The sequence below is a fragment of the Lolium rigidum genome, chromosome 3 (assembly GCF_022539505.1).
Source record: "Lolium rigidum isolate FL_2022 chromosome 3, APGP_CSIRO_Lrig_0.1, whole genome shotgun sequence".
In the NCBI taxonomy this organism is placed as follows: domain Eukaryota; kingdom Viridiplantae; phylum Streptophyta; class Magnoliopsida; order Poales; family Poaceae; genus Lolium; species Lolium rigidum.
In genome coordinates this window covers 44661811-44679657 of record NC_061510.1, presented here as the reverse complement: position 1 = coordinate 44679657, position 17847 = coordinate 44661811, and positions in this window count along the sequence as shown.

Here is a 17847-nt window from a genome sequence, read left to right as displayed (position 1 = left end):
GCGAAGCCTATGTAAAAAAGTTACAACCGGACAAGCTAGAACCCAAAGCGGAGAAATGCGTCTTCATAGGATACCCTAAGGAAACTATAGGGTACACTTTCTATCACAGCATCCGAAGGCAAAATCTATGTTGCTAAGAACGGAACCTTTCTTGAGAAAGAATTTCTCACTAAAGAGGTGATCTGGAAGAAAAGTAGAACTCGATGAGATTAATGAATCTATACTCGTTGATCGGAGTAGCGCAAGATCGGAAGTTGTACCCGTACCGCCTACACCGGCAACGAGAGGAAGCTAATGATAATGATCATGAAACTTCGAACGAGGAAACTACTGAACCTCGCAGATCGACAAGGGAACGTGCCACTCCTGATTGGTATGATCCTTGTCTAAATGTCATGATTGTGGATAACAATGATGAGGACCTCGCGACGTATGAAGAAGCGATGATGAGCCCGTATTCCAACAAATGGCAAGAAGCCATGAAATCCGAAATGGGATCCATGTATGATAACAAAGTATGGACTTTGGTAGACTTACCTGATAGCCGAAAGGTCGTCGAGAATAAATGGATCTTCAAGAGAAAAACAGATGTCGATGGTAATATTACTGTCTATAAAGCTCGACTTGTCGCAAAGGGTTTCCGACAAATTCAAGGAGTTGACTACGATGAGACTTTCTCACCCGTAGCGAAGCTAAAATCTGTGAGGATTTTGTTAGCAATAGCTGCATTTTTCGATTATGAGATTTGGCGTATGGATGTCAAAACGGCGTTCCTTAATGGAGACATTGAGGAAGAGTTGTATATGGTACAACCCAAAGGTTTTGTCGATCCTAAAAATGCCGACAAAGTATGCAAACTTCAGCGTTCAATCTATGGACCGAAGCAAGCATCAAGAAGTTGGAACCGACGCTTTGATAAGGTGATCAAAGACTTCGGGTTTATACGAGTGTCATGGAGAGGCCTGTATTTACAAGAAAGTGAGTGGGAGCTCGTAGCATTCCTGATATTATATGTAGATGACATATTATTGATTGGGAATGATATAGAACTATTAAGCAAGTGTAAAAGGTTATTTGAATAATAGTTTTTCAATGAAAGACCTTGGTGAAGCGTCGTATATATTAGGCATCAAGATTTATAGAGATAGATCAAGACGCCTAATAGGGCTATCGCAGAGTACATACTGGACAAGATTCTAAAGAAGTTTAGAATGGACGAAAGTAAGAAAGGGTTTTTACCTATGTTACTGAGCAAGGTCTTGAGTAAGACTCAAGGACCGGCTACGGCAGTAAGAAAGAGAAAGGATGAATCGATCCCCTATGCTTCGGCAATAGGCTCTATTATGTATGCCATGCTATGTACAAGATCGGATATAGCGCATGCCGTTAGTTTGACTAGCGAGATATCAAAGTGATCCAGGAATGGAACACTCGGACAGCGGTCAAGAATATCCGAAGTACTTGAAAAGAACCAAGGATATGTTTCTTTGTTATGGAGGTGACCAAGAGCTCGTTGTAACAAGTTACACCGATGCAAGTTGGAACACCGATCCCGATGACTCTAAGTCACAATCCGGGTACGTGTTTATATTGAATGGTGCCGCGATAGGTCGGGCAAGCTCGAAGCGGTGCACGGTGGCGAAGTCTTCAACGGAATCGGAGTACATAGCGGCTTCAGAGGCTTCATCGAAGCGGTATGGATGAAGAGGTTCATTGTAGAGCTCGGTGTGGTTCCTAGTGCATTGGACCCACTAGTCATATACTCGTGACAACATGGGTGCCATCGCCAATGCACAAGAACCAAGGTCACACAAGAGGCTGAAGCATATCAAGCCGCGTTACCACTCGATTCGCGAGTACATCGAAGATGGAGAAGTAAAGATTTGCAAAGTACACACCGATCCGAATGTAGCAGATCCATTGACTAAAGCTCTCCCTAGGGCAAAGCATGACCAACACCGTAATGCCATGGGTGTTAGGTTCCTTACAATGTAATCTAGATTATTGACTCTAGTGCAAGTGGGAGACTGTTAGAGATATGCCCAAGAGGCAATAATAAAAGTGGTTATTATATATCTTTATGTTTATGATAAATGTTTATATACCATGCTATAATTGTATCAACCGAAACATTGATACATGTGTGATATGTAAACAACAAAGAGTCCCTAGTATGCCTCTTAACTAGCTTGTTGATTAATGGATGATTAGTTTCATAATCATGAACATTGGATGTTATTAATAACAAGGTTATATCATTGTATGAATGATGTAATGGACACACCCAATTAAGCGTAGCATAAGATCTCGTCATTAAGTTATTTGCTATAAGCTTTCGATACATAGTTACCTAGTCCTTATGACCATGAGATCATATAAATCACTTATACCGGAAAGGTACTTTGATTACATCAAACACCACCGCGTAAATGGGTGGCTATAAAGGTGGGATTAAGTATCCGGAAAGTATGAGTTGAGGCATATGGATCAACAGTGGGATTTGTCCATCCCGATGACGGATAGATATACTCGGGCCCTCTCGGTGGAATGTCGTCTAATGTCTTGCAAGCATATGAATAAGTTCATAAGAGACCACATACCACGGTACGAGTAAAGAGTACTTGTCGTGAGACGAGGTTGAACAAGGTATAGAGTGATACCGAAGATCAAACCTCGGACAAGTAAAATATCGCGAGACAAAGGGAATTGGTATTGTATGTGAATGGTTCATTCGATCACTAAAGTCATCGTTGAATATGTGGGAGCCATTATGGATCTCCGGATCCCGCTATTGGTTATTGGTCGGAGTGAGTACTCAACCATGTCCGCATAGTTCTCGAACCGTAGGGTGACACACTTAAAGTTGGATGTTGAAATGGTAGTATTTGAATATGGAAAGGAGTTCGAATATTTGTTCGGAGTCCCGGATGAGATCCCGGACATCACGAGGAGTTCCGGAATGGTCCGGAGAATAAGATTCATATATAGGATGTCATTTTATGTGAATTAAAATGTCGCGGAAGGTTCTATGGAAGGTTCTAGAAGGTTCTAGAAAAGTCCGGAAGAAACCACCAAGGAAGGTGGAGTCCACATGGGACTCCACCTCCATGGCCGGCCAACCCTAGTGGGGAGGAGTCCTAGCGGACTCCCCTTAGGGGGCCGGCCCCCCCCATATGGGAGGTGGAACTCCCACCTTTGGTGGGAGTCCTAGCTTGGCTAGGTTTCCCCTCTCTTTTGGAAGGATTTGGTTCGGGTCTTATTCGAAGACTTGGAGACCAACTCTTGGGGATCCACCTATATAATGAGGGGCCAAGGGAGGGGGCCGGCAACCCCAAGACCACAACCTGGCCGCCCCCCTTGAGTGGCCGGCCACCCCCTCCCAAACCCTAGCCGCCACCTTCTCCTCCATAGCTCCCGCGTGCTTTAGCGAAGCTCCGCCGGAGTTCTACACCGCCACCGACACCACGCAGTCGTGCTGTCGGATTCAAGAGGAGCTACTACTTCCGCTGCCCGCTGGAACGGGAGGTGGACGCCGTCTTCATCAACAACCGAACGTGTGACCGAGTACGGAGGTGCTGCCCGTTCGTGGCGCCGGAACCGATCGTGATCAAGATCTTCTACACGCTTTTGCAAGCGGCAAGTGAACGTCTACCGCAGCAACAAGAGCCTCATCTTGTAGGCTTTGGAATCTCTTCAAGGGTGAGACTCGATACCCCTCGTTGCTACCGTCTTCTAGATTGCATCTTGGCTTGGATTGCGTGTTCGCGGTAGGAAATTTTTTGTTTTCTATGCAACGTTATCCTACAAATTTTACTAACTATTTTTTCTAACTAATTAACCTAACAAACTAATCTAACAAATGACTAAAAAAAAGAAAAAAAGAGGAGAAGGTGGGCGGCGGCTCTTACCGGCGGAGGAGGCGCGGTGGCGGGGGCGCGGCGGAGGAGGCGCGGTGGCGGGGGCGCAGCCGGTGGCGCACGCGGCGGCGGAGGCGATGTGCGCGGCGGCGGGCGGCGGTGGGACGCAGGCGTGCGCGCGGCCGCGCGCGGAAGATGTGGCGCGGATGACGGAGGGGGGCGGCGGAAGGAGGGCGGTGGCGGAGCCGACGGCGGAGACGGCGGCGGCGGAGGACGGCGTCGGCGGCGGCGAACGGCGCGGTGGGCGGTGGCGGCGGCGCGCTGGGCGGCGAACGGCAGCGCGGCAGCCTGGCGGCGTCTGTGCGCTTCGTCTCCGCGGGATTGATCTCCGCAGAGACGAAGTGGTGCAGTTATAAACCCCCCCCCCCTATGGTCCCGGTTTGTAATACAAACCGGGCCTAAAGGCCTATTTTTGCTGTGATTTTCGCTGCGCGTGCAAAATAGGCCTTTAGTCCCGATTTGTATTACAAACCGGGACCAAAGGCCAATTTTTTTAAAAAAATTCATTCCCGCCTTATTTCAAATCAAAAAGAACCACGTACTGGCCACCGCCGTGCCACACGTGTCCACCGCCGCCGCCGCCATGTACTGGCCACCGTCGCCACCGCCGTGTACTGGCCACCACCTTCACCGCCATGTTCTGGCCACCGCCGCCACCGCCACCGCCGTGTACTGGCCACCGCCACCGCCATGTACTGGCCACCGCCGCCAACGCCACCGCCGTGTACTGGCCACCGCCGCCACCGCCACCGCCATGTACATGCCACAGTCGCCACCGCCGTGTACTGGCCACCGCCACCGCCGTGTACTGGCCGCCGCCGCCACCGCCACCGCCGTGTACTGGCCACCACCGTCACTGCAGTGTACTGGCCACCACCGTCACCGCCATGTACTGGCCACCGCCGCCGTGCCACACGTGTCCCTTCCCCGTGCCACGTGTCGCCGCCGCTTCCCCGTGCGACGCCCCGCCGCTTCCCCGCGCCACCTGTCGCCGCAGCTTCCACGTGCCTCGCCCCGCCGCCGCCGGCGTGCGACGTGTCCCGGTCGGCGCTGGTGCCCTTGTGCCACAACGAGCGCCGCGCGTCCCGGCCGTGGTGCCACTTTCCCGTCCATCTTCCCCCTCTCCCCTGCATGTCTCTCCCTCCGGCGAACCCTAGGCCTCCACTGTCGTTACAGGTCCCTATCACAGCACATGCTCGCCCGTTGCAGACTGCTGCCGCTCGGGCGCCCGTCCTGGCCGGCTCTGCGGCGCATGTGACGTCCGTCCATGGAGACGACACCAACACCTCCTACTCTCAGCGTTGGATCCTGCTCAAATCCCGTGGCCTCCTCTAGCTCCGTTCCGCCAGTGAGTCCGACCCTCCTGAAGCAGCTTTCGGATCTCTTCGCGACCGCGGCGGTGGCCGTGGCCGAGCGAAGCTGGGCGGCATCGGGAGGAAACCGACAAGGGTAGCGCCGGCGGCAGTGGTCGCCGGGATGGATCAGGGCAGCTTAGGAGAGAGATAGATAGAGGAGGAAGAGGAGGAAATGGGGCCGACATGTGGGCCCCATGTTCACCTCAGCTCTTCCTCCGCATGCGATGCCATCTCAGCCCTTATAGTGGGGCCTCGAAACCTAATATATTGTCTAGTGACGTTTTGCTCGATTTGTTGTTGGTCGTTGCAAAATTGGTACTTAAATTAAGATATTACCAAAATTTGTACATTGATTCGTCGACTTCCTTTCGGTTAAAGTAGTTCCTTGTAATTTACTCGTGGGAAGGAGGCCCGACCCCTCGCGCCGCCCTCCTCTGGCGGCCGGGGGGCAAACCTAGCCGCCGCCGCCTTAGGCCCCCCACCTCCTCCCTTCCTCGCCTCGCCGCCGCCGGAGGGGGGCCGGCAAAGCCGCGCACTCCCCGAGGAAGGTGGCGGCGGGGAGTTTCTTCCCCTCCCGCGTCCCTGGCGAAGAGGAGCTCGCTCGGGCGCGGCGGCATGCAGTGGACTCGGCGGCGTGCTGCGGGCGTGGCTGCTGGCGGGAGCGGCGGCTCTCCTGGCCGCTGGCGGCGCGTGGGGATCCGGCGGTCGTGGCGGCCGGGCCAGATCCGGGCCGGGCGGGCCGGCTAGGGGCGCGGCTGGCCGTGGCGGTGCGGCGATTGGCCGGCGCGGGCCCCCGGCCGTCGAGGTGCCGCTGCAGCTGGGTGGTGGAGTGCCGGGCGGTGCCCCGAGCAGCCGGCGGCGGCCGCGGCGAGGTGCTCTCCGGCGGCTGCGGAGGAGTTTCGACGTGATGCCGGGCGGCGGCCCCGTCGCCGCGGCGGCGTGGTGGTGGGCATGTGCGGTGGCTGCGGTGGCCGCTTGGGTGGAGGAGCCTGCCGGAGGTCTTGGCGGCGGTCGCCGCCGGGAGGCTGCGGCGATGGGTGGGCCCCGATCTGGGCTTGTCGGGCCATGCGAACCGCGGCCGTTGTTGGCGTTGGCTGCGTCTCCGTCATGGCGTTGGGGTGGCGCGGTGCTGGCCGGTCATGGGCCGGGTTGGCTGTGTGGTGGCGGCTTTCGGGTGGCGCGGGGAGTTCATGTCCGCGGACTTCGGCGTTTGTCATCGAGCCCCGTGTCGGAGTTGGTCGGCGTCCCCTCTATGTGGCGTTCCGGCGGCGCCCACGGTGTTCTTCGGCGGTACTCCGTTGGCTTCGGGCTGGGCTGCCCTCTCGCGCGTCGGCGGCTACGAGGTTGGCTTGGAGGTTGCTCAGCGGTTGGAGGTGGTGGTTTGTGCCGGTCCTTGTTGGCGGGCGCGAGGTCTTGGAACTCTTCGCTGGGCGAATGCTCTGTCTTGGCGGCCGGCCAGGAACGACGACGGCGACGCCTGTGGGCGCCGCATACTTCTTGAAGGCGTCGTCGAAGCGGGTGTTTTCTTGTTCTCCGTTCGGGCTCTCCGGGGGAAACCCTAGATCCCTCACGGGATCGGGCGTGGGCGGCGCTCTTGCGTCGCTTTGCCTCTTGAGGCCTCGCTTTGGATGTCCACCGGACAAAGGGACTTGTGGAGTGTTTTGGTGGTTTCGGCGGAGGCGGGTTCGTCTCCGGCCAGGCGGGGCGCGGCCTCGGGGCCGGCGTGGTAGTTGGAGCGGTAGCTCCGGTCTTTCGCCTCCGCCTGTTGCGTTGAGGTGTGGTGTCGACCTGGTTGGTCGTTGACCAGTGTGGAGCGCAGCCTCGGGGCTGGCGTGTGGTGTCGTGTTGTAACGGTTTTTCAGTTTTCCTCATAAACGGGCCATTTTCTCCTATATCAATGAAAGGCAAAGCTTTTGCCTCGTTTCAAAAAAAAAAAAACTCGTGGGAAGGAGACGAGATTCTGCGAGCAAAATGGTTGCTTCTGTCCGACTCGATCAAATGGTTTAGTCCTTTCTGCCGTGTGCCACCACGAGACTGCGCCGGATCAAACAGTTGATTATCGATGAGTAGGAGTACTTACTTAGTACAATACTAGAATATTTAGGTCTAGAAATATTGCAAGTACTCCGTAGCCGGTAGATAGAGTAGGCGGTAGACATGCGCGCGTGACGATGATGCAATAGTTTCAAGTCTCGAGGCAATCGATCGAGCTTTTCTTGTGTGCGTCTTACGCTAGCTGCCAAGCTGAACTACGGCCTCCTCTTTTTTTCAATGAACAAATTACTTAGTACTCGATTGACGCACAATCATATACAAACAGCTCGTCCTAAACTAGATTATGTTACGAGCGAGTGATTCCTGCTTATCCAATCACATAGGAACATGTACGTTTTGCTTAACTGCTACTCTAGTTTGGTTTGTTTAATCCGTCGAGTGTGCAAGTAGCGCTGCTAATTTATTCAACAGGGTGGAGTGTCATGCAGGAACTGTTTGCGAATGCGTTGTTGGATCCGAGAAGTTATTCTCTGTTCCGAACCGAATCCAATCTCAGCCCCACAAAATGTGGTCGTCCAAGAAAGGGTCGGGCATCCATCCAAACCAACGCTGTGTCACCCACATATGGACCACGGTTTTCCATGATACAAACAACTCGATCTTGAAGACACAAAATGCATACTAGTATTTTTCTTTCGATCAAAAGAATATATTAATATTGGAGAGATACCAATAACACATATCTTTTTCACCAACAAGATGCATGAATATATCAAGGATGCATACAGGCATACAGCCAAAAAAATCACAATAATCAATCACTTGTAGCAGCAACAGTCTAGAGGTGGCAATAGATAGATTACAAACCGTACCCGAGTAAGCAAGAAATCGCAGAGGATACATGGACGCTGAATAGATCTACAGGTCCACCTCTGAAGTCTGACATGTCCGGAGTACCCAGATTAATCTTCACTGTATAAACTCATCCAGATTCGGGTTACGCGCATTGCTTATCGCCATGGATTAAACAACAGGGGAAGGAACACGTGTACCAAGACATTTTCTAGTACTCCCTATGATCATATCTGCTTTGCTATTGTGTCACCTGAGCCTCCCTTGAACTGGGTAGCGAGATCGCCTAAAATACTCTAGAAAGTTTTTAGGCCTTTTATGATTTATAGGATAGGAAAAATTATATAAATGAGAAAAACATAGGATTCGTATGTCATGCTGGTAAATCATATAGAAAGATGTGTTCTTTTTGGTTGTTTTTTTTTTCCTGCAGAATTTTCACTACAAGATTTCTATACGATTATTTCCTATAGGATATGTTCATATAAATCGGACAAGTAGGGTAGAAAAAAATCCCATAGATCTAAATCTTATATTATTCTTAGACAGTTCCTATGAAACAAAGGAGCCCTTAATCCTTGAGCTGGAGACGCGTAGCAGCTCCAGCCGAAGTCGTCGAGCATGGAATTTCAGCTATCTCTAATTTGTAGCATTGTCAATTACGCTGCACGCACCCGGAGTGAGCTAATCCAGATTGAGCTCGGAAACCAGTGAGTATATCTACCAACCTCAACCAAATTTTTTAAAAGACAATACAAATAAACATAGCTAAAAAATTAATAAAAAAGATTCCACCACGGTGTTAGTACCGTGTGGCTGTAGCGCAAACCACCGAATAGACAACAATAGAGGTGCACATTCTCCTAAAGCAACACCTCTACGAAGAAAATAATGCACAAACATCATCGTCGCTCAATCAGAGATCTTAGGTCTTACCCTAGAAAAAGTTTATGCTCAGAAACAATGACTTCAAAAATAGTTGAAACATTTTTTGATGGACAGAGTAGTAGGTACTTACAAAACAAATAATGAAGTCACCGAAAAGTAGAACAAGGCCAACACCATTGTTGCTGCTGCTAGCGCACGTAGATCCAAATTAGCTTACCGAGAAAAGAGAGCAGATCCAAGGTTACCCGGGAATTAAGGGATCAAGACTGTGCCGCCGTTTCTGTCGCGCAAGCAACACCCCACCAGGCCGGGCAGTGCAGGACCAGCTGAGCATGAGATCAAGGTGAGATTCGTTGAACAAAATGGTTTGTTAAATCCGCTCACTTAACCCGCTCGATCGAGGGATTTGTCCTTTCCGGCCTGCACGAGACTGCGCCGAATTAAGCAGTTGATTATAGACGAGTTGGAATATTTAGTTACAGTAGAATATCTAGGGCTAGAAGTATTGCATGTAGGCGCTGGATTGAAGTAGGCGGTAGACGTGAGCGCGTGATGATGATGCAATAGTTTCAAGTCTCGAGGCAATCGATCGAGCTTTCTTCAGTTTCTTGTGTGCGTCCGACGCAAGCTGCCAAACTAAACTATGGCCTCCTCGCTCCTTTTTCAATGAGCTACTCGATTGCACAACAGCCCGTCCTAAACTAACATTGTTTTACGAGCGAGCGAGTGATTCCTGCTTATCCAATCACAAAGGATCATGTACGTAGGGGGCAGGTCACTGCACACAGCAAGTCTCGCATGACTCTTTGTTTTCGATAAAGACGTTTTACTACTTAAAATTTGTGCATTATACAGATCTTTGCATAACAAAGATGTATACATCCGCTCAACGAGGGCTACTCCGGTGCTCCCCTAAACTAAGTTGAAGGATCATAGTTGATATTTTTTTCTATGTTGGATCTGCCGAAATTCATATCTAGTCCATGTATACCTGTCTATATTGATACGATATGTATACGTCGCGTAAGGAAAAAGAAGAGATCACATGAGCAAGATCTTTATAGCATTTTTCTATTTCGGCACACCCACGTGATCGTAGATACGTATAAAACGAGGTACAACACAACGCGGACCATACGGGTCTGTACATGGTTGTACAGACGGTGGACCTACACTCAAAATTACGATTGTGAACCCTCTTACGAACATCTATGGAAAGATCTCCACCGTTATTGTATTTTACGCGCCCATATTTTTTTCTAGGGGAGGAGCACCGGAGCAGAAGCGCCGCTCAACATCTATAGTGCAAAAGCAAAGCAGCGAAGGCTAGATACGCGAAATCAATATCAAACGGTATTAACTCCAAAGATGATGACTGTCCAATCCTGCGCTGTCATCCATGTTGAACAAGTACTGAAGTCTTGCTTAACTGCTATTCTAGTATCGTTTGTTTAACCCGTAGAGTGTGCAAGTAGTGCCACTAGCTAGTTTATTTAGCAGCAGGGTGGAGTATCATGCATCAACTGCGAATGCATTTGTTGGATCCCATAAGTTTATTACCTGTTCCTATCCCTTGTGTGGCACCATGCATATTGTAACAGAAACCAGATCCAAATCCGATTCCAGAAATGGGCTTCCATGAAAAACATGGCACTGTCATCCTATATGCAACATGGTTTCTCATGATACAAAACATTACAAGGAACTGAAGAGACAAAATGCACGTTAGCAACTTAGCATACACAGCTAGACAGCGCGCGTTTGAACCCAGATTTCCAGATGCTAGCGTGCAAGAGGCGCTGTCAGCGTGGATGCACAGCTCGATCGGTCGGCACACCGATAGAGATTGTTACACGGTCACACCGTCTTCTTCGACCGTGCCGATGGATATATTTTTTGTAGACCAATCAGCCATCGGTTTGGTGGTACGTATACTGGTTAGAAATAAAGAAAATGCAAGTGGTCCTCCTTGCACCAAACATCTCATTTTGTATTGATGCGTATGGTTGGACTAATTCATACGCCATACCTACACTGGTGTATTACATGTGTATTTTCAGTGGTCCTGGCCGATGACATATTCGTGGTAGCTTTGAAATCGTTGCCAAGTTTGTGCAGGAATGCACCTCCAGATCAAGGAGGTGTCGCCACTACCACGCCAGGGAGTAGTTTTTTGAACAGTGAATATGTCTACTCTGAAAAGAACAACTAGACCCCACGACGCACACTACGTACGTACTCCAAAGCTGGACTCGGACAACAAAAATATGTGTACAGTTAGCAGTTACGTGCAGGAAGAAACTGCGATATCTGTGCATATAAATAAAAATCGAAGTAAAACAGTGCGTGGTCTCGAGAAAAATATTTGTGTGGATAAGCGTACCATCAATTACTGTCTCCATCTCGCAAAACAGAATACTGTCACGTATCACTCAATCACAAGGTTGTAGGACCCTGTCCAAGAAAAGGACATGTTATAAAATGTAAGAATGCAAGCCAAATGGAGCCGGGAGAAAGAGCCATGACTTTTTTATGCACTATTTTATCCGCGATGTAGATTGAAGGACCTAGCGTAGTCTGTTGCAGAATTTAAGAACCACCGGATTCAGAGAAGTAGGCTGTTCTTTTCTCTTTAGCTGTCAGGAATAATGGAAACATCTGATCCTCTATGGCAGCAACACTAGTAGCTAAACGTTGGTCTCTAAATTTGTTAGTTTGGGAGTAGTAAAATGCTAGAATGGACCTAGGTACATATGATCCTGCCTTCGATACTTTTTTTTGTTGCAAATCCTCTATGGCAGCAACAAAAAAAAAAAGCAACATCAGTTGCTAAACGTTGCGGTGTGTGCCTGTTAGTGGGGAACCTCTGATTTTCTTTTTTCAGTTGATCATATATCTAAGTTTTCAAAAAAAAAGGAAAAAAAAGTCACTCACCCGGCCCTTTTCTCTTGAACTGTCTTGAGTTGGAGCACATTCGTGCAAATTCCGTAAAATATTATGACCTTATACAATTTGCACAAATATGAGAAAATTAAAGTACTCCCTTCGATCCATATTACTTACCACTAAAGTGGATGTATCTACAACTAAAATTCATACGTAATTCCTTTGAATCAAGGGTACACTTGAAAAAATGACACCCTTATTTGTGTTGGCAACAAAGGAAAACCATAAGAATCTTATGATAGAATTCCTATGGCATCCATCACGGATAAGGAATGATGTCATAATTTTCTTTGTAATTTCCATGAAATGGGCCATCCCGCAGATAATTTGGAGAAAAATAGTGGAGTACTTTAATTTCTGCATTTTACTTTGCAAAAAAATGCAAAGTTGGCTCCTCGATGAACTGGTAGAAAGAATATAACTAATAAGCCTAAGAATAGGCCAACATAACCACATTTTGAAGCGTGGGTGAATAACAAAGAGGGCAACATCGATGGTTGTTACACATAGATTACAACCCCGAGGCGACCTAAGAACCCTCGCTAGTAATAATTTCATCCACACAAGAGTATAGGACAAAATAGGTACACCAAGATGCCCGTCACAAGAAGAGAGAATTGCATCTTTACAAATAAGGGCATAACTGGGACATTCTCGCACAGGTAAATTGTTTCGTAGACCGCTAGCCTCGAACATGCCTAAAGAACGTCCCCATCCTTGTCGGGGAATGGACCCCACCCTCCACTGAGTAGGCTAAATCCAGCATGGTCAGCCAGAGGATGGAGTGCTCCACTATTTTTCCGTTTTGTCACGTGTGACATCCAAACAACATTTTTGAGGTTTTGATATGGTTTTTGTTTCCTATAGGATACATATCATTTCTGTTTGCGTTTTGTTGTGAAACATAGCATAGACGCAGACTCTCATAAATAGGAATATAAAATTACCCATATGATGCATGCACACACACTCTATTTCTATGATCACCTCTGAAAGATTGAATCTAAATTTTTTGATCTGGTGGGTCTTAAAATTGGCGAAGTTACCACAAACGACTCACAATCGAAGGGAACGTCGGCTCCAAGTGAAAGAATAATCCACCTTCATAAGACACCAAAATGTCAATCATGGGATTTGACCCCTATTGGATTGGAGTACAACTCCCCTCCTAACTATCAAAGCAAAGGTTGGTTCTCTGATGTGTGTTGTTCTATTTATAGTCTTTATGCATTTGAAACATGACCTATGTAGATATTAAGACGAGGTGTTTTTGCACCCGAGAGCATGTGCTCCCAGTTTTTGAAATGACTTTTAAATGTAGTTCAAAATGTTAAAAAATTCCAAACAAAAAATCGATGCGTACATCTCGACAATACATATACGTGCTCATAAAATCGTTTCGTGGAAAACCAACATTTTTGGTGGCATGTGCAAAAAAGACAAACTTGGTGCTTAAAAAAGCTTTTCACAGGGCATTTCTTTATCTTTTCTTGCACAAGGTACAAAAAATGTTAATTTTTCGCGAAACTTGGCATGCCCACATATAATGTTGGCATATAAGTGGTAAAATTTTGTTCAGTTTCTTTTGACATTTAAAAATGTTTTCTTGAATAGCATGAGCATAAGCTCGAAGTTCAAAAGTGGATTTCCGTTAAAATTGTACCAATATTGTTGCCTATCCGCCGGTATACATTTTGTGGGTCAGATGCTAGTGTTTATCTCACCTGCACGAGCATGTAATCTCCATTGTTAAAATACGTAGCCTAGCTCTTAACAGTTTGAACTTTGGAAACCTTGGCTAGTTTCAATATCGATGATGTACGAATTAATGGTTTGATTCAAAGTATTTGCTTTCATTGTCCATGTCTCCCGGGACATACGTACGTACTTACGTCCATACAAATTTCTCCTGTTCATCCCACGGGCACGCACGCAGTGGCTACGTACGTACGTACTTACAGCTTATCTCGTGGGCACTTGAAAGATGTTTTTCACCTGCAGATGCACCGTGCACCAAGCATCTTGTGGGCACTTGCAAGTATGCAGGGTACTCCATGTACCATCCCTTGGTACGTAATACTGCACGTACCGCCTATCGATCAACGGCCGGTCCAACAGCCATGGTAATAATTCGCATAACAATCCCGGCGACTTTTCTCCGGGCCGGAGTTCTCGTCATCACTCATCAGCGCGCACAGTGGAGCTGGAGCTCATGCATGTCACATGTACGGAGAGGATGTAGCGAGTAGCGGCCACGCAGACGGCGACCATTTACGGGCGGCGCAGCCGGCGGTGCGCCCCGAAAGGGGAAAGCACCGCATTCACTCGCTCCGCAGGCTAGCTCGTTGTTGCGCCCCTGCCAAGGGACGGACCGCCACGCGCACACGCAGTCATTGCATGGATCAAGCAAGGCAAGCATGCCTGCACCGTTTCAATCGGTTTCCCTCTTTCTTCTTCGAGCATCGATCTACACGTACACTGTGTGGAGTTATGATGATGATGCGAGCACAGGCATGGGCAATACGGTCGACTCTGGCTTCCCCGTAGCCTTCCACTTTGGGCCATGTATAGGGTGGCTGTTAAGCTAGCACCACTAAAACCTTTCACAATGCATCATTTCTTAGCATGTTATCATAGGTAACTAGTAACCTAGACTAGTAACATGGCATATGTTACTAGTCTAAGTTACTCCCCACTATGAGCAGCCTTAATAAAAACAACTACCACAATGCATCGTTTGTAAGTGTTGTATCTTAGCTAAGATACAACAACAATCTCTTACATCATTTATTATGATGTCACATCATCACTTTGCCTATGATACCGCGCTAAGAAATAAGCATTGGAGAAGGCTTAATCTAAAGGTATCTTCAGGGCCGAACGGCACTGTCCGCGCTCACACTTTGAGAACAAAACACTAGCTTAGTGGGTCAACGCAAATGGTTCAGCGTGTTCGCGATGACCTACTCGCGGTGAAAATTTGGGCTGGAACTACGTCTCTTCTAATACAACGTGGTCCGGACGCGTGTCTTCGCCTACCTTCCTCGGACCTGCAAGACAGTCGACGGCGGAAATAGCCACAAATCCTAAGCTACGCGCAAATGCTTAGGAAATCCTAAATTCAAACCATGAACCTTAAATCCTTATATTTCAGGTGCAATGGGGGCGGGAGGGGGGACTCACATCGCAGTGCCAAGATCGACTTGTTGGAGGTGTCTTTGTCGTTCTGGCACGTTGCTTGGTACATGCTCTCGAGCTTCCGGCTCGCTGAATTGTGGGCGGTGGCTTTGGCGATGGCGGCAGCACGAGAGACGTAGCCAACGGTCGGCAGAAGTAAAATTTGGGAGAAATGGCTGGGCCTGGGTCGCTGCCGAGAAGGATCCACACGGTATTGCCAAAGAGCCGTTTATCATAAGACCGACCGAGACCGACGGCGGTTGATGCAGCATCAAGCGAGGTCCGATGCTAGTATCCAAAACAAGGGAAAGAAAGGAAACGGCTGTCTCGTTTTCCCCATCAGAAACCGAAAAAAATATGGCGAAATAAAGGTGAGGGGAGGTGTGTTGTCTTGTTCCTAGCCTGGCCGCTTTTGCGTCCCGGAGAGGAGAGGGAAAAGGCCAAAAGGGCAGCAATGATGGTGTGATGGGCAGCGGGGCGCACACCAATAAACAAAGCCGGCGTCAGTCAGTCACTAGTAGTAGTGGAGGCTGGAAAAGAGGATCGAACGAACCTGTCGATCCACAGTGGAAGCCGGCATCATCCAAAGCTACAGTACCCGATTCACAAAGCTGCGAGCTAGTATTTCATATTCGTGGTTTCAAATTCGATGTTGAAATCTCAAGTTTTCGAAAAACCCAATCCCACTGGATGCGTACGTACGGTACGACATGAGCCAGGCGCGGTACCACCCGTAGACGGGTCGGTCCATGCAGCCAAAGACGTACGCTAGCTGCAGGTGGCCGGCCGGCCGGTCACGCTCGCCTGCTACTCAGCCTCTAGTGATAGTACACGACGTGCATGAACGCACACGGCACACATACGGCACCGGCCGGGACGACATCGAGCCCGCGATGACGACGCGTGAGCCGTGCAACCAGTACACCTTTTCACTCCATCGCCACTAACCATCACCACTAAGACCCAGTTCTCTTCGTTTGAAGCAGAAACAGCTTAAACTTAGGGCATGAGCAATGATGATATACATAACTAGCTTAGTTGCTTAATGTGAACAATTATCAGAAGTAACATCGTGAATTTTATCTCTTCAATGAAAGCTACAATTTTAGTAAGAAAAAAAAGAAAGAACATCATAAATATGACACTATGTATCTTTTCCCCTCACCAAAATAATACTTTTAAGGCTTAAGATCCGATTTCCTGAAGAGGAGGCTGCCTCCTCATCCAAACCTACTTTGGTAGTGAAACAACTATAATGCCGCTACTATGATACAACGACCCTAATTAGATAGTGCGGCTTCGGTGACGCTGAAGATCTCCGTCGAGGGGCTAGGCGGTGATTCTGGGCAAGCTCTGGCGAGGGTCGACATCGGTCGCTATGGGATGGGAACAAGAACGAATCATTTTTTCTTACATACCAGTTGGACGGTGGAGTGGCAACACCGCTCAAATAAAGATTCGCTTAAATAAGATTTTATGTAAATGAAGAAGCTTAGCAAGCTGCGGGAAGGATAGTGGCTCATAAGCTAGCCCAGCTTTAAAATTCAAGTTTTTTTTAGCATAGGCATAATTTTGCAATTAAGCTCTCTAGGAAGCTGAAAAGAGCTCGGGGGCACAGTGGTGTGGAGCGGAGCTCAACGGCTCGTGGCGGGGCAACACAGAGGTGGCGGGGCGGCACCCGCTCGCCCATCCTCTGGACCCTATGGGCCCCATCTGGAAGAGGCATGCCCGATTCAAGCTATGCCTTTTGACACCGTCTTGCAGGCCTCGTGACGGTTGCAACTAGGAGATGGCGATGGTGTCTACTTGACCATGGTGGCACGTGTTGTTGGGTTGCAAGTTCGGTGGTGGTGAGGCTTCGACCCCGCAAGTATCCTTTGCAACGAATCGTCCAAGGGTTGTGGGTGTGGATTTTCGGGAGAAACCCTTGTCTTCTCGTGCGAAATCGATGAGATGCTGCTTTCGGGTGACACCATTCCTTTCCGGAGGTCGTCGTGGCTACCCTGCTCCATTTTGTTCGGTGTGCCAGGGGCAACCCTAGGACCAGTGCGCTCGTCCGGGCAACAACGCGTCGTCGTTGCCTCCTTTCTTGAAGGTGTTGTTTCGTACGTGACTCTTCCCCTCCTTTCTTGAAGGTGCTGCATCGTACTTGACTCTTCGCTGCTACGATGAGTGATGTGGAACATCTTTGGAGGGCGCTGCGGTCGCGGCCATTGTCAATTAATCGATCCGCCTTAGTTTCCATTTTATTTCTCTTTTTCTTTGCTTTTGGATATGTCTTTGCTGCTGACTTAGCATTTTTTTTCTTTTAGTTATATCCTTGGTTTTTATGGTGTGCTGCTAACACACCGGGACGAAAGCGAGCAAGAGAAGGATTGATTACTGCTCACCGTGTCCTTCCCCAATCATCAACCTGGAACTATTACGATGAGGAAGCGTATACTCGTAAGCAAGAAATCGCAGAGGATCCGGTGGCGCTGAATAGATCTACAGTGGCCCCCTCTGACCTGTCCAGATTAATCTTACACACTCATCCAGATTCGGGATTACGCGTATTTGTTTATGGGGAAGGAACGCGTATACCGATGCAGATAAACATTTTGTATCCGCTTTGCTATTGCGTCACCTGAACGTCCCTTGCGCCGGGCAGCGACCTCGCTTAAAATATTCCAGATAGTTGTTTACTATAGTAATCCCTGGGCAAGCCAGCTGCTCAA